Source organism: Bufo gargarizans, chromosome 5 (assembly GCF_014858855.1).
Source record: "Bufo gargarizans isolate SCDJY-AF-19 chromosome 5, ASM1485885v1, whole genome shotgun sequence".
Lineage (NCBI taxonomy): Eukaryota > Metazoa > Chordata > Amphibia > Anura > Bufonidae > Bufo > Bufo gargarizans.
This window is the reverse complement of record NC_058084.1, coordinates 32,771,024-32,794,677: the sequence shown is the minus strand read 5'-3', so window position 1 is coordinate 32,794,677 and position 23,654 is coordinate 32,771,024. Positions and strand designations below refer to the sequence as shown.

The 23,654-nt window shown below is 45.2% G+C and overlaps 1 protein-coding gene across 1 annotated transcript in view; it reads right to left on the bottom strand.

The window, feature by feature from the left end:
- The window catches only part of NCALD (neurocalcin delta), a 99,787-nt gene extending 82,548 nt beyond the window's left edge, over positions 1–17,239 (bottom strand). The window contains exon 1 of the mRNA XM_044293279.1: positions 17,106–17,239. The gene's annotated coding sequence lies outside the window, so the exon portion shown is untranslated. The remainder of the gene's footprint in view (positions 1–17,105) is intronic.
- Between the last annotated feature and the right edge of the window lie 6,415 nt (positions 17,240–23,654).

The window sequence follows — 23,654 nt, the reverse complement described above, 5'->3', positions numbered from 1 at the left end:
ACTTTCCATCATGGGTTCTCGCAGTTTTGATGTAGACAATGGTAAAGAATTTCAAAATGCTATTCCTGCCTTTAAGAATACCGGAACCCCATAAGTCTCCATTACAGTGTTGGAACAGGGTTCCTTGGGCCCACCAGAGAAAATTATTCTAGGGAAACCACTATATCATCAATGAAGACTAACAGGTTTTGGATAAAAAAATATAGACTCAAGTGGCAAGTGAATGTCTCCAAAGGCAGCTCTGAATGTGTTTTATTTTTCTCCTGGACTTTTGGGGCCTACTATGGTATTAGAGCCTGGGCCCACCAGAGGATCCTCTGGTACTCTGGTGGGCCAGTCCGACACTGCCCCATTGCAAGTCAATAGGAACCACCAAGATGTCTTCAATCTTTTTTTTTTAAATGTGCCGAAATAGTAGACTAAGCATTTTAATTTAACGTTACCCTGCAAAATAATGTATTTTTGAAGGGGTTTTTCAGTTTGCATCAACATCTTTTAAAACCATAATTTATGAATTTAGCTGTAGCTTTGTAATGTATGACCATGTCCATGCAGCTCTTGTTTTCTGTGATGTGATGTCCATGGACGGGGCAGTGATAGGGGAGTGTCTATGTAACTGGCTGGGTGGGAACAGCTATAAACTAGTTGGGCGTTGTTACTGGTGGGGCTGGAGCTGTGGCAGAGAAAGGAGAAGTGCATCATGGGTTTGGTTGGATACAGCAACAAGAAGTTGCTACATACAGGATGGAAAGAAACCAGAGGGATTGGTTTACATGGTGAAAATGGGTCCAGAGGGTCCAAATTAAAAACAAAACAACATGAGGTAAGCAACTACATGAGCATATCATGTTATATGGTAAATATGTTAAAAACCATAATGATCACGGAAAACACTATTAATATATATATATTGTACTCAGCATATATATAAAGCATTTTCTGAATACAGCCAAACATAGATAAAAATCTGTGGCTTCATTCTGGAGAAAAAGCACATTTATCCTTATGCAAATGAAGGTGGGACCAAGATACTCTGTGTACCCGTGCTCCTCCTGCTTCCTCTGTTAGCCCCTCCCTCTCCTTCTTGATTGGCTGGACCAGGTACCTGCATAGTCATCTCGTGTGGCCCTGTCAATTAAGAGGGAGGGGCTGGTAGAGGAAGGAGGAGGAGCACAGATTGTCCATGCACTTATCTTCTTATTTGCATATAGATAAAAAGTACTTTTTCTCCAGAATGAAAGAACAAATCTCTGAAGTGAAAGGTAACTTCCATCATTTTTCACTGGTCCGTATATGGAGCCATTCATTTCAATGGGACTTTTAAAAAAAAACGGAAATTACTGAGTGTACATTCCAGGTCCGTATGTCCGTTCTGTAAAAAAGTAGAACATGTCCTATTCTTGTCTGTTTTGTGGACAAGGACAGGCATTGTTACAATGGATCTACAAAAAACACAGATGCAACACGGACTTCACACGAATGTAATCCGTTTTGTTTGCAGATCCATGTTTTGTGGACCGCAAAATATATATGGTTGTGTGCATGAGCCCTAATATACGCGTATTTCTGCATAGTAAATTACCCCTATTGTGCCTGATTTACCGAATTTTATTCTGAGACTCCTTTTAAGATATATGGGGGACAGGAGAAGACAGAGTTCTTTGGGGCATTAAATGGAGTATTCCCAACACTGAAAGGAATATGGCATCACTTTCAGATTGGTGGGGGTCTGACTAGAGAGGCCCCTGCCTATCCTAAGTACACACACTCCTCCCATTCGGCCCAGGTCTTTTTAACTAGCAGGAGACTGCATAAGGGTTAATAAATTCCTACTAGTTCTCAGTTGGAGTTCCTGCAACCATATGGACAGGTGAGCGTCAGACACGTGTTCACATGGTGCGGCACTGCGTGCTTGCTGTTGTTGCTGTGGTGCTGTATCTGTGGACTGGTGGGGAACGATGCCAAGGGGATTTAGTCTGACTGCAGAGGTGCCGTTGGACTGCTGGGTCACGCCACCTGCGTGGACTGTCGCCACACAGAGAGTGCAGATTTCCAGATCGCTTCCAGAATAACCACGTCTATTTTTGATTAACTTGCAGACACCTGGGAAAGCTGCACCGGGAACAACCTAGCGTGAGACCGCACCATTCAAAATGAAAACCCACAGCTGTGGGGTACGTGGTGGATTTTGACACGGTCGTGGGAACATACCCTAAGACTAACAGGGCTCCATTCAAGTGTTCCCTGCACTGTTGACTGGGGGGTATAGCTGTGCAGGGAAAACTTGTGAAGGGGACACAATGCTAATGTCCCAGCAATACGCCATGACTTTTTGTGATGAGAATATCCCTTTAACGTCAGGAAAAGTAAAGAAACTAATTGCTAATAGCCACGTCTGACTCTAACATGCAAGGAACCAGAAGATTAATTGATGTTTTGGAGCTTGTCAGGGCTGCTGCTCACGTCAGACTGGTGACTATTTATCAAAGTGCCAGCCTTAACAAGTTGTGGCACCACTGCCAATACACAAGGCTGGAAAAACACTGATCTCCTCCAAAGTAACACGTCTTACTCTTCTCCAGTATGTAAAGGTGAATATAAATGCAGAAGACGCGAGGAGTTCTTATGAAATGTTTTGTAATTCTATCTTCTGGTCGTTTATTGCACAAAGGTTAACAAGAAAAAAAAAAACGAAGCGATGGCAAGAAGAGAAGAGGGGTAAATGGAGAGTGAGCCTGGAATAGTTTAGCCGATAAATGTAAGCATGATGGATGTACTCTATACACACGCTGAAGAAAACCACAGGATTCCTCGCATTACACAGAGGATTCTGCTTAAAAAGGGCATCAGCGAGAGCTGCGACTAATTCGAGATGAAGTTTTCAATCTATTTTTAAAGAGATATCCCAAAGCCAGGGCTGGGGATGAAGGGTCTAAGGGGTTGCGTTGGCATCTGACCTCAGAAGCTTCCTCCAGCTGGACTATATAGTGAGGTTACACTACCAGACCTTCTACCAGAAGGTCTGCATCTGCCCTGTTCCCAATTATATAAATTATCACTGCACGGTAAGGTCTAGCATTAATGACCAAGGCTTTTGGAAATAACATGAACCCAGGAGTAACGCCTCAAGCTCTTAATATCATATCTACTGTTAGACCTCATAAGGAACTCTTTGGGAGAGCCTGAACTCACTGGTGGATCATAAGGAGGACGAATAGAGGTTCTCTGGGAGTTCTTCCGTCAGTGTCAGACTGGGTTTTTTTTGGTGGCCCACTGTGCAGCTACATGCAAATAATGTCTGCTCACACAGTGCAGATAGCGGCAAGATGCTCAAGATGATTGTTCATGGGGGCCCTTGCTATGACTTCCAGAAGTTTGGTCTGCCTTTGTACCTACAAGTCATCTCACCACCTGATGCATCTGTAATAATGCAATAAGCAGTTTGTTAAATAATCTACCCAGTTTTTAGATGAATAGGCTACTTCAAATGCTATACGCTGCCTACGATACGTAATGCAGTCAGTCTTCTGTGCCATGTGCCACTTGTGCAGGGGGTAGGGAACCAGGGGCCCAGCGGAGAATCCATCTGTTCCCTGTGGGCCAGTCCGAGCCTGAGTCCCGTTGTCCAACTTCATAGAGTTTTTTTAATCCTGCCCAACCCACCCTGTTGAGGGAAGCATACTTACCTGCTCCCCTACGCTTGGAATCAGCTCCATGGGTCCACCACTGTCTTCACTGTACTTCAGCCTCCGCATGTATACTTTCCAGCATGGACAGGGTTACGTGCACCACTGCAGCCAATGAATGCAGCAGTGGCGTGTCCTCAACAGCATATAAGTCCCAGATCATGTACCTCTTGGGGACATGTCACTGCTGCAGTACATGAGTGCATTTCATGCCGGCAGTTTATATCTTGTGTGGGGATTCGCTCTGATAGACAGGATAAGCGGACGCAGTATAGACACTAGCCGCGTTTCAGAACACAAGTTCCTTCCTCAGTAGTAGTTTTTAGCATTTTATATTTCACTACTGAGGAAGGAACTTGTGTTCTGAAACACGTCCAGTGTGAATGTGACCCAGCTTTCTGTGCGTTTCTCCCAATTATCGCTAAAGGACTTTGCGATTATTTTATTCTATCTCTATCAAATTTATATACATCGAGGGTGGTGAGTCAAATACCGTCACCAAGGGATACCAGGCTAAAATACAATCTCAGCCGATCCGCCTGTGTCGGTATGTTTTATACCAAATCGAACTCTGCTACATCGGCCTCTGCTATATCGATCACACCAATCGGACTTTGCTATACTGACTACGTCAGACAACAGTGAGTCGCGTATTCTATTACACCTATCTGGGTCAACGAATCCTTTCCCTGGTTCGTCACGTGGGACGCCTCGTAGACCGACACGGGTGATCACTGGGAACGAGACGGCAGCGGACAAGCGCGTGCTGAAAGCGAGGTATGCACCATCTGCAAGCGCTGTTTGAGCGCAAATTTTCCACCATTTGAAAATCGCAACAAGGACACTTTCCTTCGAACCATATAGGTTCCAACTACCGCACCTAGTTATACGATTGTTATAATCTTAAGTTGTAGAATTACTCTGTATATGGGAGAAAAGGGTCACATTTATTGGAGTTCTCCAGTTTTATAGATACATGCGTGAGCTCCGCATTATATTTATCTATATGTGTATATGCTGATATGGAATAAGGTCATGTTTTAATATTTTAATACATTTATTGGGGTAATACATTTTGTGTATGCAAATATACTGTGAGCCAGCCTAATTTATTATTGATTTCTTTTTCTTTTTGATCAGCTGGTAACTGATAGGCTGGGCTCCAGTAGCTTGCTGGTGGAGCTTCTCTAGAATTATATCCATTAAGACCCTAATTAGACTAGGGCTAAACAGATTAAAGGTCCTCTTTAAATCAAAAGTTCAGTGTTTATTCACACATTATCAAGTTCACAAAGCAAAAAGTCACTTTCAAGCAAAAAGTCACCTTGCAGTTTTGGTGTTAGTTCACACCAGGCAGGCTGTTCTGCCACAAAAAGTCCATCAGCAGGCTTTAGTCGGCCTGTTTCCCCTCACACGGGTCTCAGCCCTCCACCCCGGCACAAGCCTCAGATCCCAACACAGTGAGACCCTCTGCTGATCCCAGCTATCTTTTAAAGGCAGCTAGGTGTTGCCAAAAACCCGGAACCGGCACCTGTGATCCAGTCCGGTGTTTGACCCCACCTGGCCGGCAATCATCTCCGGTAGCATACACTGGGAGGAAAATACCTGCCTCCCCATACAACTCCCTTTACTGTGTCACACTTGGAATGCAAGTGTTCCTTGAAGTAGATCTCACTTATGCACATGCTGATGCTTCCTTTCATTTAGCCTGCTTGAACTACCCTACCAAGCTCCTGACCCAGAGGAGAAGGGACCACCTTCTCCCACTGAGCAGGGCAGAATAACTAAAGGGTGTTCCGCCTTTCAGCTATTGGAAAGGAAACATCACATAGAAAAAGTGCATAAACATTACTAACAATGGGCATTAACCCATTAACCCGTTTGCAGTAGTCCTCTTGGGTACTGCCTAACAGCACATGGCCACACCCACCAAGGTGGATCAGAAGTAAACAGAGGCGAAGGACATGAGTGATAGTTACATTTTCCTATTACAACCTTGGACAACCCCTTTATAAATTCTCTAAGAGGGGGCTACTCTAGGAAGTACAATGTTCTCTGTGCTGTCTGAATAGCTCCTAATGGCCTCTGACACCTCCACCATCTTCTGGTGGAATGTTCCTTTAAGAGGTTTTAGTGGTGGGCCGGGATTACCTGGGCCCCCTTATATCCCCCAGAATGGTTAAAAATAGCAAAAGTTGTAAAATTACGATAGACGTTTTATACGGACATGGGTGTCCGCAGACACAGAGGGAATTCCAGAGCATTCTGTCAATGAAGTGTTTACATGACATCTGTAGACTCGTAGAATAACACTTGCTGTAAGCTACCAAGGATATCGATAGCCCTGCTATAAACGGCCAAGGGGCTGGGAAGCCAGCGAGCTCTTTCCAAGTCATGTCATTGGAAGTGACAACTTCTGTTGGCACTAAAAGTTTTGAGGCTAGATTCCAGGAGGGGATGGAATTCCACACGGATCCTTTTTAAAGCTACAGTCTGTGGCGCACAGATTTCCTAATACAAGTCTAGCGCTCTCTCACCTATGAACTACAAATACCAGCATTTTCACCCATACACATTATGGTGCGCTCCCATTCGCTTCTATGGGGAGCCGGCTTGGTGGTTGCCGGACCGGAGTCCTCCAGCAACACCACCTTGCGGGGCTCCGTTCCGGATATAGGTGCAGGTCCCAGCAGTGGGACCCGCACCTATGAGACAATGGGGGCATATCCTAGTGATATTCCCCCATTGTCCATGATGAGACAACCCCTTTAAGAAAGGGAGCAGGCAAGCAAGGCTTACAAATAGGTGCCCTGCGCGATCCTGCATGTAATGCTCCAATGCTCATGTCAGAGGGGCTGCGTGGGGAAAGAAGGGGATATGTCCGGGTTCAGCTCTCAACCTGGAAAACCCCTTTAAGAATCAAAACTTTAAAAATGCAGCTTTGGATCAACAAAAGAAAAATAGCTTCTTAATCAGGTGAACCACAGCTATGTGTCTATGCAAACAGTGGAATAGGGAGGTCACTGGTGACTGATTTCCTTTAATCCCTCGCGGAAGAAAAATTTGATAAATGGGGACGTTTTGTAACCATGAAATCTAAACAGAAACTAAGTCAAGATCAGATCAGGTACCAAAACCACAGAGCAAATGTCAAAGTAGATAAATATACAAGTGACATTGTTTAATAGCAAAAACAGATAGATTTCTCGAGAGACGTCACCTCCGGAGCTTCGGCAGCCACTGTTTGGTACATAGAGGTTTGTTAATAAAATAGGTGTAAAATTACATATTTAATAACCACAAATATTTACTTTCATCAGATCAGTGAACATTAGTGCCATGAAAGCTAAGTATTGATTGCTGGCTATTGTTACTGCACAGCACAGGATTACATGTGAAGCTTTATTCATTCAAGCACAAAAACTACAAAATACATAATATTGTAAGCACTAAGGCCAGGAAACCCAGAATCCTTTCTAGGAGTTAAGAAGAAAGGGAAATGAGAACCTTTCACCACGAAATGCAGTGCAATATGCAGGCAAAATGACATTGTAATTTATACATTTAAGACTCTGCTCTTTCTGAGCTCAGTTGTACACAGAGGAGGTGTTATCAGTGTGTGTAAATACAGAGATAGCTGTCAGTCAGTGATAGTTATGCACAGGGCAGTCTTATTATTGATCAATAGCATTGTCTGTGTAAGCGTGTATACAGTGCTAGCTGATAAAAATGGCCCCTGTGTACAACTAAGCTCAGAAAGAGCTGAGATTTAAACTAATAAATTACAAGTTCTGATGAATATTTTCCCATAAAACTATATATGAATCTGCTCAGCTCCTCCTGCTCTATAACATGCAGCATTTAGTGGTGACAGGTTTTCTTTAAACAAATTCCTGCCCCAAAAAAGCGACTGAATTCATAACACTTCTTCTTTTGTGAGGTTGGCCATACACATAATTTACTATTTGGCTGACAGCTATTCCTCCCGATGACCCCATTCTTTCCCCCCTACCTTACATATGCACGCTCATTCGGCCAGGCATGCATGCATGTATTCTAAATGACCAGTAACTAACTTAGCAGATTTTTTTCCTGGAGAACAAATGATTGGACATGTTGAAATTCAACTCGCTCAGTCTTTTTTCCTTAATATAGGCAGAAGAAAAGTCGAGAGATGGCCACCCACGCCCACCAAATTCAGTGGATTTAGCTAACTTTAGTCTGATGCAGGGCCGGCGTCATAACCCGGCATCCCCGGGCAAGTGCCGGGGCCCAATGCTCCTGGGGGGGCCCACTGAGCTGCTATGAGCACTTCCATCAATACAGATGGGAGCTCTCACTGCTGTCACTTCACTTACGCAGTACCCCTTTGGTGGGGCCCTCTGAGCTGCAGAGACTCAGGACACGCCCCCTCTACACAGGACACACGCTGCCTGAGGAGAGAGACCGAGGGCTGGAGCTGGAGCTGAAGACAGTCTGTGAGTGAGTCTGCAGTCTGCACTGTGAATGTCTCTTGGGACAGAAGGGGGGGTCTCTTCGATCGGCTGCTGCTTCATTCTATTTAGTTGTGTTACTGTTTCATTAAGCAGTTTGCCCCCATGACACCTGCCCCCCCCCCCCATATCCTGTCCTATCTCATCCTCATGGGGCCCCTGCTGTCTCCTTTCCTCCCTCATGTATCCAGAGCTCCGTTTTCACCCTCCTATCTCCTATTGGTGCCCTGCACAGACCTCCTGCCCCTACTTGTATGAATCCCCCTCAGAGCCCCTTCCCCCTACTTGCTGTGTCCACCCCTCCTGTCCACCCAGGGCCCCTGTCTCACTCCTCTGCCTCTCATTATGGTGGCATCTGAACAGCATTCACCATAAGGACCTTCTAACGTCACAGGGTCATGTGACTGTGCCCCCCACCCCGTACTGTGCCCACTTATACCCTGCATTGTGCCCTCTTACCACACCCTGTGCAGTGCCCATAGTCATTCCCTGTACTGTGCCCTCTTATACCCTTTTATCCGGTCACTGTATGGTGGTTTTATCATTGTATGGCGGTGTTATCACTATATGGCGGTGGTATCCAATAACTGCATGGCCATAACTGTATCCCTTTCCCTGCCCACGCCATCCTTTTTTAGACCTGGCATGAGCGGGAAAAGATACAGATTGCGGTGCTAAGGACCTTTGTGCCACAATCTGTGTCAGAAATACGCCTAAGTCTAGTTTCACACTAGCGTTCGGCTGTCCGCTCGTGAGCTCCGTTTGAAGGGGCTCACGAGCGGACCCGAACGGATCCGTCCAGCCCTGATGCAGTCTGAATGGATGCGGATCCGCTCAGACTGCATCAGTCTGGCGGCGTTCAGCCTCCGCTCCGCTCAGCAGGCGGACACCTGAACGCTGCTTGCAGCGTTCGGGTGTCCGCCTGGCCGTGCGGAGGCATGCGGATCCGTCCAGACTTACAATGTAAGTCAATAGGGACGGATCCGTTTGAAGATGCCACAATATGGCTCAATCTTCAAGCGGATCCGTCCCCCATTGACTTTCAATGTAAAAGTCTGGACGGATCTGCTCAGGCTAATTTCACACTTAGCTTTTTTTTTGCCAATTTAATGCAGACGGATCCGTTCTGAACGGAGCCTCCGTCTGCATTATTATGAGCGGATCCGTTCAGAACGGATCCGATCGAACGCTAGTGTGAAAGTAGCCTAAGGCTACTTTCACACCTGCGTTTAGGTGCGGATTCGTCTGGTATCTGCACAGACGGATCCGCACCTATAATGCAAACGCTTACATCCGTTCAGAACGTATACGTTTGCATGATAATGCAAACGGATCCGTTTAGACTTTACATTGAAAGTCAATGGGGGATGGATCCGTTTGAAAATTGAGCCATATTGTGTCAACTTCAAACGGATCCGTCCCCATTGACTTACATTGTAAGTCTGGATGGATCCGCGCGCCTCCGCACGGCCAGGCGGACACCCGAACGCTGCAAGCAGCGTTCAGGTGTCCGCCTGCTGAGCGGAGCGGAGGACAGACTGTGCCAGACTGATGCATTCTGAGCGGATCCGCATCCACTCAGAATGCATTAGGGCTGGACGAATCCGTTCGGGGCCGCTTGTGAGAGCCTTCAAACGGAACTCACAAGCGGAGCCCCGAACGCAAGTGTGAAAGTAGCCTAACAGACGTATTTCTATGTAATAAATGACCCCCTAATTGTATTATTATTCGGGGGTAGGGCTAATATCTTTATATTATATGGATTCTAGTGTATTATATTGTGCACTGTATTTCCCAGTAGAAAATGATCCTTGGGAAGCACAGTCCTCATCCCTGACCAGCAGGACCAGGTAGCGCTCTGTCAGTACATGGCGGCCTCCCCTCTCCGCCACGCTGCTCCGCTGTGTACTGGGGCTTATTCTGACACTAGGGCTGGGTTCACATCCCATTTGTGCCATCCATTTAATGTATACCAAAAATGTATGCGTTACCAGATGCCTCAGACTGATGCCGTACAGTGGCGTCCGGTCACCATACAGTTCCATTGTAAAAAACCATATACGTTAACGTATGCATTTTTTACTTGACTCTGCAGGATACAAAAACGTGGAGCGCTGCACATTTGTATACATCAAACCGATAGGAAAACGTGATGTGAACACACATTGGGGAGGAGGGGGGCGTACTAAAATTTGCTGTGGGGCCCAGTCAGTTCCAGCTACATCACTGCACATCTCCTTCTCTGCTCCAGGCCTGGCTCACTGCTGCAGCGGGCCGGAGGAGAGAAAGAGCGCAGGGAGCTGCGGTTAGTGATGGACAGGACGACCAGCTCCCCTGCAATGATAGGTATGTGAGGGGGCCACTGGGGGGTCATTCATCATACTGTGAGGGCCCCTTACACAGTATAATGACTCCCAGTGCCCCCCATTTAGTATAACAATCCCCATTGACCCTCCATTTAGCATAATGACCACCAGAGCCCCCATTAAATATAACCCCTCGTGCCCCCTCCATACAGTATAACCCCCAGTGTGGTGGCGACTAGGGGTCATTATTCTGCATGGAGTGTCGCTGTGGGGTCATTATACTGTGAGGGCCCTTTACATAGTATAATGACCCTCAGTGTCCCCCATTTAGTATAATGACCCCCAGAGCCCCCTCCATACAGTATTCCCCCAGTGTGGGGGCTACTGGGGGTCATTATTCTGAATGGGGGCGACTGGGGGTTATTATTCTGAATGCAGGGCCACAGGTGGTCATAATACGGGGGGGGGGGGGGGATTGGGGGTTCATTATACTGTGTGAAGGGCCACTAGTAGTCATTATACTGTGTGAAGGGCCACTAGTAGTCATTATACTGTGTGAAGGGCCACTAGTAGTCATTATACTGTATAGGGGTCACTGGGGGTCATTATACCGTGTGGGAGCCACAGGGGGACATGTCAATGTAAAAAAATGCCTCACGGGGGCCCACTGGGATTTATCGCCCAAGGGCCCACATGAACCTGGAGCCGGCCCTGGTCTGATGGGTATGGCTACCTTTATACCGCTCTCAGATTAAAGTCTTCATGATTAGCAATCACTGTGGGTCTGTCTGCCACCACCCGCAGCAAACAGCTTTTGTAAGGGGAAGCTACCGCCAGCCAGACAAATGCAGAATTACATGGCAGCCATTCAGATGAAGATGATTCTCAGAGCGTGGCTTTCCATTCTGGTTTATAAAGCCGATATCCCCCCCCCCCTCCTTGCTCCATGTCTCTGATGTTCACATGCCTTAACAGTGCATATGGATAGAGGTTGTCTTCTTGAGAGTAGTCCTATAAAATGGCTTGTTTCTTCTCCACAGCCTTATTTCATATGCTCTATTAGGGCACAAGGAGAGAAGAACGAGAGGCCGTTCGCTGTATGCATGCTGAGATGGTACCAAAGAAAGGCTTCATTCATGTATTCATTCAAAAGGCCGACATCTAATAGTAAAACATTTCTCTTAAAGGGGATATCCCATATATATACATCCTATAGTACATGACAACCTCTTTCTAACAAAGCTAGAACCGGCCCTGTACCTCACATGGATCCAGAGATCTCCACATTCAATGCTCTACTAAATTTATATCAAGCTGGGAGCTCAAGGGGAGTGTCTATTCTGCTGCAGCTCAGGGGGCGTGTCCATGCTCTCCCTATCACAGCTCAGGGGGCGTGTCCATGCTCTCCCTATCACAGCTCAGGGGGCGTGTCCATGCTCTCCCTATCACAGCTCAGGAGGCAGTTGAAGGATGAAACTGAGCATGTGCCATCTCAGTGAGCAGGACAAAGAAATAAGAAAAAAAAACAGCAGGTGGCGCTATAATAACACACTTTATTGAATAATTGAGTGGCTGTGCTCAATTTTAATTACATGCAATTAGAAAAGTATTCAGATCCAAGTGCTGGTTTGAAAACTGTAGAATATTTTTCGTGGGACAACCCTTTTAAAGGTGCCCAACACAGAGGCAAATGCATAACCAGCATCTGCTTCCCAGATAATTGTTGGTGGATTAAAGGGGTTGTGCAGGGGTTTTACATTGATGACCTATCACTATCTGATCGGTGGGGTCCGACACCCGGTACCTCTGCTGATCAGCTGTTCCATGCGAGTGCTGCTTCTCTTCATTACACTGCCAGTCGTCTTGGCAGTGCAGTGTAATTACATTATGCCACCACTGCAAGGGAGACAACGCGTAGTGTAATGAAGAGGAAGCAGCGCCACCTCCTCTTCAAACAGTTGATTGGCGGAGGTGCCAGCTGTCAGATCCCAACCGATCAGATATTGATGACCTATCTTGAGGATAGTTAATCAATATAAACAGGCTGCACAACCCCTTTAAGAACCGGTCATCCATCAGTAGGCTAACTGTATGGTGTACTGATGTTGGGGTTTGCAATGATCAGCTGTACTTTGAGGGGAAAACTGCTAGTAAGTGTTCATTTCTGCTTCAGCGCCACCACAGGAGAAATGAAGCATTACACAGTTCTCGTTAAAACCATATGGCTTTCTATATAACACACAGACATGCCAGGTCCACCACAGTGGGAGATACTCCTCCTGGACAGTTTGTATCCTGGCAAATAGATTTGGGAAATAAATGGGAGCCCCTTTTAATAACTCCGAATTACCTAACAGGTTTTCCAAACCGGGCAAGTCCTTTTAGGAGTCTAATAACTCCGGATGACTACATCTTCTGCCAGTGTAGAGAAGGTCATGTTGTCACCTATCGTCATACACGAAGACAGCTGAAGGAATAATATTGCCAGTTGATTTTTTAAACTTAAGGGAAATAGCTTTTTCTTTTAGATACTTGTTTTATTGTTGACAAATACCCTTATAGATTGTAAGCTCTTGCGGGAAGGCTCCTCTCCCCCTCTGTACCAGTCTGTTCATAGTTTCTTGTTTCTTGTATATTTTATATTTGTGTAACCCTGTCTAAATGTACAGCGCCATGGAATTAATCGCACTTTAAAATAAATAATAATACTATACTGTATAATGTATAGTACATGTGTAGCGCAGGGCCCTGAGATTTCACTAGCCCTATAGCACTAGAACGACTCATTTCACAAACCTCTAACCAGTTTAAATGAACACATTTAATGAGTCTAACTAATGCCACGGCTACAACAGTAATAGTGGCCTGAGACAAACGTGACTGCAAAACCACGTACACACGTACATAAGCAGCATCCTGAGTCTAAGCCACTCGAGCATCTGTCAGATACTTTATACCTCCTCTGCTATTGTCAGAGCTGGGAAGATAGAAATGAGAGAGATAGGTAGATAGATAGATAGATAGATAGATAGATAGATAGATAGATAGACAGATAGCAGATAGATAGATAGATAGATAGATAGCAGATAGATAGATAGATAGATAGATAGATAGATAGATAGATAGGAGATAGATAGGATATAGATAGATATGAGAGAGAGAGATAGATAGAAGATAATAGAGAGCTATAGATAGATGATAAATATGAGATAGATAGATAGATAGATAGATAGATAGATAGATGGATAGATAGGAGATAGATAGATAGATAGATAGATATGAGAGAGAGAGAAGATAATAGAGAGCTATAGATAGATGATAAATATGAGATGGATGGATAATAGATAGATATGGGGTGCTTTTTCGGCATGCCTATGACACACCAGCTGTAACTACAACCCTGAGTGTTTCTCGTGCCTCTCTGCTGTAAAGGAGTCAATACTGGTGACACCAAGGCTGAGAACATCATGAAAAAGGAGATCAATAAACTGATGAATCCTAAAGGCCATATAGGAATTGTACCCCAATCAGTATGGAGCACTGCTGTTAACATGGAGGAAGAACACTACACCCTACAAGATTAGCTAAACAGCGTAAAAAATAATCAGAAAATATATATATATATATTTTTTTTTTATGTAGCTGACAACCAATAATGCTCCCAATGGGGTTGTCACCCCTCTCTGACTTCTTAATTCCAAATGTGTATTTGTGTAGTATTTATATACTCACCTACATCCTCACTCCATCATTTCATTGACCATTTTAGGGGGAAGTGAGATATGACAGATGGCATTAGATAGATAGATATTAGATAGATAGGAGATTGTTAGATTGATATGAGATAGATAACAGAGAGATAGATCGATCAATAGATAGATATGAGATAATAGAGAGATAAATATTAGATCGATAGAAAGATAGATATGAGATAGATAAATACATATGAGATAATAGATAACAGAGAGATAGATCAATAGATCCAAGATACATAAATAAATAGAGAGAGATAGAGAAATAAATAGAGAGAGATAGAGAAATAAATAGATATTAGATAGATAGATAGATATTAGATAGATAGATAGATATTAGATAGATAGATAGATAACTTACGGCCCTACTGTTTCTATTACTATAATTACGACAAACCTATAAGGGCTTGTTCACATCTGTACTGGAGGCTCCGTTCAGGCCTCTGTCGCAGAATCTTTTAAAAAGACCGAACAAAAAATAAAGATAATAGATAGATAGATAATGGATGGATAGATGATGGATGGATAGATAGATAATGGATGGATAGATAGATAGATAGATAGATATTGGAGGGATAGATAGATAGATAGATAGATAGATAGATAATGGATGGATGGATGGATAGATAGATAGATAATGGATGGATAGATAGATAGATAGATGTTGTACACGTCGATCTGCTGCATGCAGTATACAGCACAGACATGTCCCCCATGCGCCGCTCGCTGTACTGTAGACGTCTCTCTCTTTCGGCCGTGCACCTCTCTGCAGGGAACCTGCCCTTAATACCTGCACCCAGGAGCTGTCATGATGCTGACAATTACCCACCTCACTTATCTGTCTCTGACATAGGCCGGGATTACAATACTTAGCACAGATAAATCCTATTCTCACAGCAAATCAAATCCATGCTGAAAAAGGGCGTCACTGCATTTCAAAGGCAAATATTAGATTGTAATATAATGTACATAAGGCAGTTTTGGCTGCAGGGGCGCCAGGTCCTGCCAGCTGGCACCGTCCTATCTACAGGCAGAAGTAAAGTTCCTGTGGTTAACATTTAGCTATATGTTTATTTTTCTGGCTCTATGTGACAAGCAACAGCTGAAATGCCACAGAAAAGCCCTGTGAGCGCTGCACAGCCCCAGCGAGCAGGACGGGCGCAGATTGCATCATGTCGCTGTCACCTTCCACCCACACCACAGACACCAACTACTTACACTTTGTTTCATTTTTTTTGCAAGCAAATCTGAATTCATCTGCCAGCACAGTCACTTACAGACCTTATCCTATGGTAGGTACCCTCATTTACTGCCCAGTGTTATATGGGCACACAGCATGGGCATAAAAATGTAATATACTGTAATCCAGTATGGATGCAGCGTAAAACTACATCCAATTAATTTAAATATTAAATAAAGTGTTATATTAGTGCATATAAAGCACCGCAATATACATCTGAGTGCAACCTAGTGCTATATACAGGTGAGTGCAAAGTACAGGCGGCAGATCAACATGAAACAGTGTTCTAGATGGATAATGCTACATGGGTGCAATATATACCGTAGTAGGTGCCATTCAGAGCTATATGGATAATGCTACGTGGGTGCAACATTTATTATTACAGTATAATGTAGAAGCCATGCAGTGCCATATGAATAGTGCCACTTGGGTGCAATGTTTATTAATATAATATAATGTGGGAGCCATTCGGTGCTATATGGATAGTCCTATATGGGTACAATGTAATGCACCCGCACTACCATACCATGCTATATAGGCGCTTTACAGTTCTACATATTCGTAATGTGAGTGAGATGCAAGGACTATATAGCTTCTATACAGCACAGGTGCACTACTGGTGCCACATGGAGTCATGTTAGTATACGAGTGTAAAGGGGATACATTTTGCTACATTGAACTGCATAAGTATACAGAAGCAACAGATATGGGTTGATCTGACTGGGTCAGTACGGCTCTATATGGGCGCAGTACGGCTCTATATGGGCGCAGTACAGTGCTATATGGGCGCAGTACTGTCCTATATGGGCGCAGTACAGTGCTACATGGGCGCAGTACGGTGCTATATGGGCGCAGTACAGTGCTATATGGGCGCAGTACTGTCCTATATGGGCACAGTACAGTGCTATATGGGCGCAGTACAGTGCTAAATGGGCACAGTACTGTCCTATATGGGCGCAGTACGGTGCTATATGGGCGCAGTACGGTGCTATATGGGCGCAATTTGGTGCTATATGGGCGCAGTACAGTGCTATATGGGCGCAGTACAGTGCTAAATGGGCACAGTACTGTTCTATATGGGCGCAGTACAGTGCTATATGGGCGCAGTACAGTGCTATATGGGCGCAGTACAGTGCTATAAGGGCGCAGTACTGTCCTATATGGGTGCAGTACAGTGCTATAAGGGCGCAGTACTGTCCTATATGGGCGCAGTACAGTGCTAAATGGGCACAGTACTGTGCTATATGGGCGCCGTACAGTAAAACATAGGGGGTGTTTCCTGCTATTTGAGTTTGTTCACACCCAGCGCCCAGCCATATGTCTGTGACACAGATTCACTTTAATGAAATGTCACTATAATCCAGTATCACTACTAAACAGGATCAGCTACAGAAACACAAGCATGTCCTTCCTGGGCTGCCCAGGAGACTTCTGCGGCACTTACAGCATGCTCTAGGACCATGCATCAGCTATGCAGTCACTTCCTTTCGCCTTGTGTTGCAATCTGACAATCTACAGAAAGTACACAGTGTATCTGATCCCAGGTACATTGTGAGAAAAGTTGTGCCTGCTCTCTCCAAGGGTGCAAACAAGAAGATCTCAGGAAGGGATGCCAGCAGTGTGCTTACCAGATGCAAGGCTGATCAGGGAGTTAGCAGTCCATTCTCCTGCAGACAACGAGAAGCCTCAGTAGTAGCAGCAGCAGCAGCAGACAGTTCCTCCTGCTCCACCATGCAGCACATTCACAAGCCTCTGGGCTGTGGGGCTTACTGCTCAGGCTCTGCCTCCAGTTGACGTCACATTCACTGTCACATAAGCCAAGAGAGCAGTGGTTGTCCTAGCAACTCCAGGGCTGCTCTGAAATGATTTCAATAGGGTCATCCTTCATACTGAGTGCACATTGCAATCATTACAGACCCTCCAGCCTCATCTGCATAGCCCATCCAGGGCTGACCCCCCTCCACTTGCTCTGCACTTTCCAAAACAGTAAATATTTATTGTTCTGCAGGTTTGTAAGAAATATATACAATGTATCCAGTGGTTAGTTTGTTATTAATGGGGGGAGGACGGCAGAGAGGTTAATTTGCATAACAGGCATGGGAGGGAGGGGGGCTGCATTGTGTCCAGTGTGAAGTAGGTTAATGGGGGTCTGCTAGGCAACTGGTCAAGCTAAATTGGAAAAAGCATCCATAGCAAAGAACAGAGAGGAGCAGTGGAATGTAGAAGATGCACAGTGTAGGAGGACAGGTATATCACTATATAGGGCCTTCTATAGCAATTTAGCATGTTTTCTTTTCTGAATATATACACCCTTTTTGAATTGGAAACAAACAGCAGCACTAACTAATCTCAGGTGAAGCAGTAGTATCAGACTCAAAAACATTCAACCAAGGATGGGAGTGGTGGTGGCCCTGTTGAGGTGTTGTGTCACGGTGTACTCCGTCAGGCCGTCGCTCCTTGGGGATCGGTGAAGTGGAAAGGTAGTTTGTAGAATCAGGCCAGAAGTAAAAGTATAACAGTCTCTCGGTGCAAAATATAACTTGTGGCATATCCTGCATTAAGATATTTAAATGGTCTGGAAGAGGTCTAGGTGATGGATGTCTGAGCCGAAGTCCCCCACCTGCAGCAGGAAGTCCCCCACCTGTCTAGGCACAGTGAAGCTTTTTGGAGTGTTCTTGACTTTGATGATATCTCTGGAGTGATGCTCTCACATGAGATTTGGATATGTTCCCTTGGTGTAGGAGCTCAGTGCTTCCTATCCCCTTTACTAATTCTCAGGAACTCACCCTCCTGGCAGGAAGTAGGACCAGCCCACTCCTACCAAGAGGGGGGGAACAAGGTGGTTAGAACAGTGCATAACATAACAATATACACATAATTTAACAAGCAATTGCAGATACCCTCAGGTCTGAGGTACTGCAGGTGATGTTGTTATATCAGTGGGGCACACCTTCGAAATTCTATAGGAACATTTGAACTCATCTCAATAGGGATGAGCGAATCGACTTCGGATGAAACATCCGAAGTCGATTCGCATACAACTTCTCTCCAAGTTGTACCTTGGAACCGAACCCGAGTTCGGGAAATGTTTTTTTACAGTAGAAATTAATTTATGAAGTTATTATGTGAAGTCTCGCGAGACTTCGTGAAGCGCTCTCTTAGTACAGTATTCAAAGTATAGTATTATATTTCATCCGAAGTCGATTCGCTCATCCCTACATCTCAGCAGGTCCTGATGTTTTTGACAATGTAATCCACCAGAAATCTAATATGTATAGGTAGCTGTAGACGATATTGGACATCCAGTCTGGTCAGCCATGATTTAATTAAATAGCCAATGCCATTGTTTAGTTTACATTGTGGTCTAAGTTGCTAACTGCTTGCTGAAAGGAAGAAGGAAGCCTGTTAGGCCATATTGTCCGATTTCTATGGCCAGCTTTTGTTTGTATATGGGGGGAGGTTGACAACACCACCAATTAGACACACTGCAATAATTGTATTTGAGACCACTTCGACCAATTATCATCCACACAAACAATCATTCATGATGGCTGATGACTACCCATGGTCTTCTGAAAAAGTGATTAGTCTTGGATTTTTTAGTTGATCATTGGCTGTGTATACAGTGTGATAAGCTGATTACATGTATTTTATTTTTTCCCCACATTTTTTAAACTATGCCCCTGATCCCCCAGCTGTCATATTGATAGTCCAGAACATTCAATTAATCGTCCCCAATTGTCAATTAAAAACTATTTCCATCAAGTCTGCCAGTTTCAATGGTCCGAAACTGAGCTTTGCCTCATAAAGGGCCATAATTGTTGAACTAAATTGTTTGCTAACCATCTATAAAATATAAATATAGAAACATAGAATGTGTCGGCCCATCTAGTCTGCCCAATATACTGAATACTATGGATAGCCGCTGGCCCTATCTTATATGAAGGATGGCCTTATGCCTATCCCATGCATGCTTAAACTCCTGCACTGTATTTGCAGCTACCACTTCTGCAGGAAGGCTATTCCATGCATCCACTACTCTCTCAGTAAAGTAATACTTCCTGATATTACTTTTAAACCTTTGCCCCTCTAATTTAAAACTATGTCCTCTTGTAGCAGTTTTTCTTCTTTTAAATATTTTCTCCTCTTTTACCTTGTTGATTCCCTTTATGTATTTAAAAGTTTCTATCATATCCCCTCTGTCTCGTCTTTCTTCCAAGCTATACATGTTAAGGTCCTTTAATCTTTCCTGGTAAGTTTTATCCTGCAATCCATGTACCAGTTTAGTAGCTCTTCTCTGAACTCTCTCCAAAGTATCAATATCCTTCTGGAGATATGGTCTCCAGTACTGAGCACAATACTCCAAATGAGGTCTCACTAGTGCTCTGTAGAGCGGCATGAGAACCTCCCTCTCTCTACTGGTAATTCCTCTCCCTATACACCCAAGCATTCTGCTAGCATCTCCTGCTGCTCTATGACATTGTCTGCCTACCTTTAAGTCTTCTGAAATAATGACCCCTAAATCCCTTTCCTCAGATACTGAGGTTAGGACTGTATCACTGATTTTATATTCTGCTCTTGGGTTTTTACGCCTCAGGTGCATTATCTTGCACTTATCAACATTAAATTTTAGTTGCCAGATTTTTGACCATTCCTCTAGTTTTCCTAAATCCTTTTCCATTTGGTGTATCCCTCCATGAACATCAACCCTGTTACAAATCTTTGTATCATCAGCAAAAAGACACACCTTACCACTGAGGCCTTCTGCAATTTTGCTGATAAAGATATTAAACAATATGGGTCCCAGAACAGATCCCTGAGGTACCCCACTGGTAACAAGACCATGGTCTGAATATACTCCATTGACTACAACCCTCTGTTGTCTGTCCCTCAGCCACTGCCTAATCCATTCAACAATATGGGAGTCCAAGCCCAAAGACTGTAATTTATTGATGAGCCTTCTATGTGGGACAGTATCAAAAGCCTTACTAAATTCCAGATAAGCGATGTCTACTGCACCTCCTCCATCTATTATTTTAGTCACCCAATCAAAAAAATCATTAAGATTAGTTTGACGTGATCTCCCTGAAGTAAACCCATGCTGTTTTTCATCTTTCAATCCATGGGATTTTAGATGTTTCCATTAATTTCCCCACTATTGATGTCAGGCTTACTGGCCTATAGTTGCCCGATTCCTCCCTACTACCTTTCTTGTGAATGGACTCAACATTTGCTAATTTCCAATCTTTGAAATGGCACACAATATAGATAACGTGCACCCAGAAACCACTGGGGAAAGTTGTGTTTGACTCTAGACACCCTCATTAAAATGTATGTTAAACTTGGTAGAAGGTGCTTGCTAATTGTGAAAGGAAAGGAAGCCAGCTACCAGACACCTTATATGCTAGCCCTTTCTTGGAATAGAATAAATAGGATGTTTACCCAAGTGTCCCAAATGAGGCATGTGTTATGGGGTTTGGTGGCAGAACAAAAAGAACCTGAACAAGCATGGCTATCCTGGATATCTAAAGGGGTTATCCAAGAGTTAGACAGACCTCCCAGAGTGGTGGACCCACGGTGGAGATCATACTTAGGGCTCGTGCACACAAACATGTTTTCTCTCCATGTCCGTTCAGTTTTTTCAATGGGGCGGCAAAAAAACAAAAGTTACTCCATGTGCATTCCGTTTTCGTATGTCCACATGTCCGTATTGCAAAAACATAGAACATGTCTTATTATTGTCCGCACAACAGACGAGGATAAGACAGTTTTATTAGGGGCCAGCTGTTCCGTTCTGTAACCTGTCATCTGTGTTTTTTGTGGATCCGTGTTTTGCTGACCGTAAAATACATACGGTCGTGTGCATGAGCCCTTACCTGGTCCCCCCTGCTGGGTTCAGTGTCTGTCTCTCCAGGGCCGGCTCTTCCTTTCCCTGTGGCACTGAGATCAACCTCTGTCGATGGGGTGGGGGGGGGGGACCATGACCGTATCACTGGCCCAGTAACGTACTGTATGGGTGGCAGGTCACCACTGCAGCCAGTGATTGGCTGCAGCGATCACTTGGCATCCATCAAAATTATGTTGATTCCGAGAGACCTGGGCCGTGAGGAGATGGCCCTGGAATGATGGATCTGGAACCCAGCAGCAGGGACTAGGTAAGTACGATCACCACCGAGGGAGTGGCCACTCTGTGAGGCCTGTTAAAAATTATTAAAGTTGCAGAATCCCTTTATATATACAGCAAATGGAAGAAATAATAAGGATGGGAAAAGTGTTAGGGAGAAGAGAAGAATTAGACAAAATGGAATGGTTCAGGGGCAAACAGTAAGGTGTGGGGCATGGAAACACTGATTGCTATTGATGTATATTATGTATTCTTCTCAATAGCTTAGTTTGAAAAAAAAAAAACTAATGTTCAGAATGCACCAACAACCAGTGGTCCTCCGAAAGGACTACCATGTACTTTACAGCCTTATGAAATAGATTGTACATTTTTTCAAACCAGCACCTAGATCTGAATACTTTTGTATTTGTATGTAATTGAAAATTTAGCATAGCAAGTCAATTCAATTAAATCTGTATAGCGCCACCTGCTGTTTGTCCTTTTCCTTTCTCATTTCTCTGTTTACCTCAGTAACATCACTGAGGTGGACGCACATGCTCAGTTCCATCCCTCAACATATCTACTGAAATACTACCAGCCAGTGGTGTAGGGATCGCCATAGCAACCATAGCAGTGGCTATGGGGCCCTACGCCACTGGGGGCCCTGTCCGGGCCGCCACACAGGCAGCCAGGCCCGAGCCGCGGACCGCCCGCCCACTACACTAGACTAGTGTAGTGGGCGGGGCACGGGCGGTCCGCGGCTCGGGCCTGGCTGGGAAGAAAGAGTCAGGACTGGAGCAGGGCGCACGAGCAGCAGATGAGGAAGGCGGTGGAGGGGGCCAGAATGGGGGCGTACCTGAGGGACGGAGGCGGAGCCAGGCACTAGCGTCGCAAGCCCGGCCGCAGCGCAGGAATCCTAAGTTCTGGAATCCATTGTGAGCTCAGCTACAGCAGGGCAGGCTAGGGGAGGGCCGAGGGCGGGCAAAATTAGTGGGCGGCGCGTCCGTGGCCCAGGCAGGCTCGGGCCTGGCTGGGGAGGAGTCAGGAGCAGTCAGAGCAGGCGAGCAGCACAAATGAGTTAGGCAGTGAGAACTTTTGATTTCTGAGATACTTGATCTGAATTCTGAAGTTAAAAAGATCTGCCTGCAGAGTGGGGCCCCCAAGAGAAGCAAGCGGCGCCCTCCTCATCATTGCAGGTCTGCAGGCAGCTCTTTTTAACTTCAGAATTCAGATCATATGACTCTCACTAATTACAAATTTACAGCACACACACCCTCTAGTGTCCACCATCAGATAGGGGAGGGAAGAAACCCCAGAACTAGAGTGTGCCCCCCAGGGTACTTTTACACTTGCAGCAGGAGGGATCCGGCAGGCTGTTCAGCCTGTCGGATCCCTCCTGCCGCTATTTCACTGTACCACTGCTCCGTCCCCATTGACTATAATGAGGATGGGGGCGGAGCTCTGGCGCAGCACGGCACTGCGCGGTGAGAGGCCACCGGACGAAAAAGTCGTACTTGCAGTAGTTTTCGGCCGCCAGCCTTTCACTGCACACTGCAGCGCTGCACTGGAGCTCCATCCCCGTTCCCATTATAGTCAATAGGGATGGAGTGGCGGCACGGCGAAATAGCAGCAGGATGGATCCAACAGGCTGTACAGCCTGTCGGATCCGTCCTGCCACAAGTGTGAAACTGCTCATGGCGGTGGGAGATCTAGGATGGGTGTTTGGGTGGGAGCTCTGGAAGGGGTGGTGGGAGGCCTGATAGATATGTGGGGGCTGGGGGGGGGCCATAAATTTGTTTTGCTATGGGGCCCATGCATTTCTAGCTATGCCCCTGCTACCAGCTGTGTCTACTGAGACTGTTAGAGGGAGAGAGCTATAGCAGAAAGGACAGGCCCCCAGAGCTGTGATTGGGAGAGAGATGCAGCAGAAAGGACATGCCTCCTGTGAAAGAACACACCCCTTGAGCTTCCAGCCTAAAGAGAAAATTAGAAGAATCGGAGCTATCACTGGAGGGAGCTCTGGATCCATGTGAGGTCCAGGGCTGGTTCAATAATGCACCTTAAAAGGTGCATT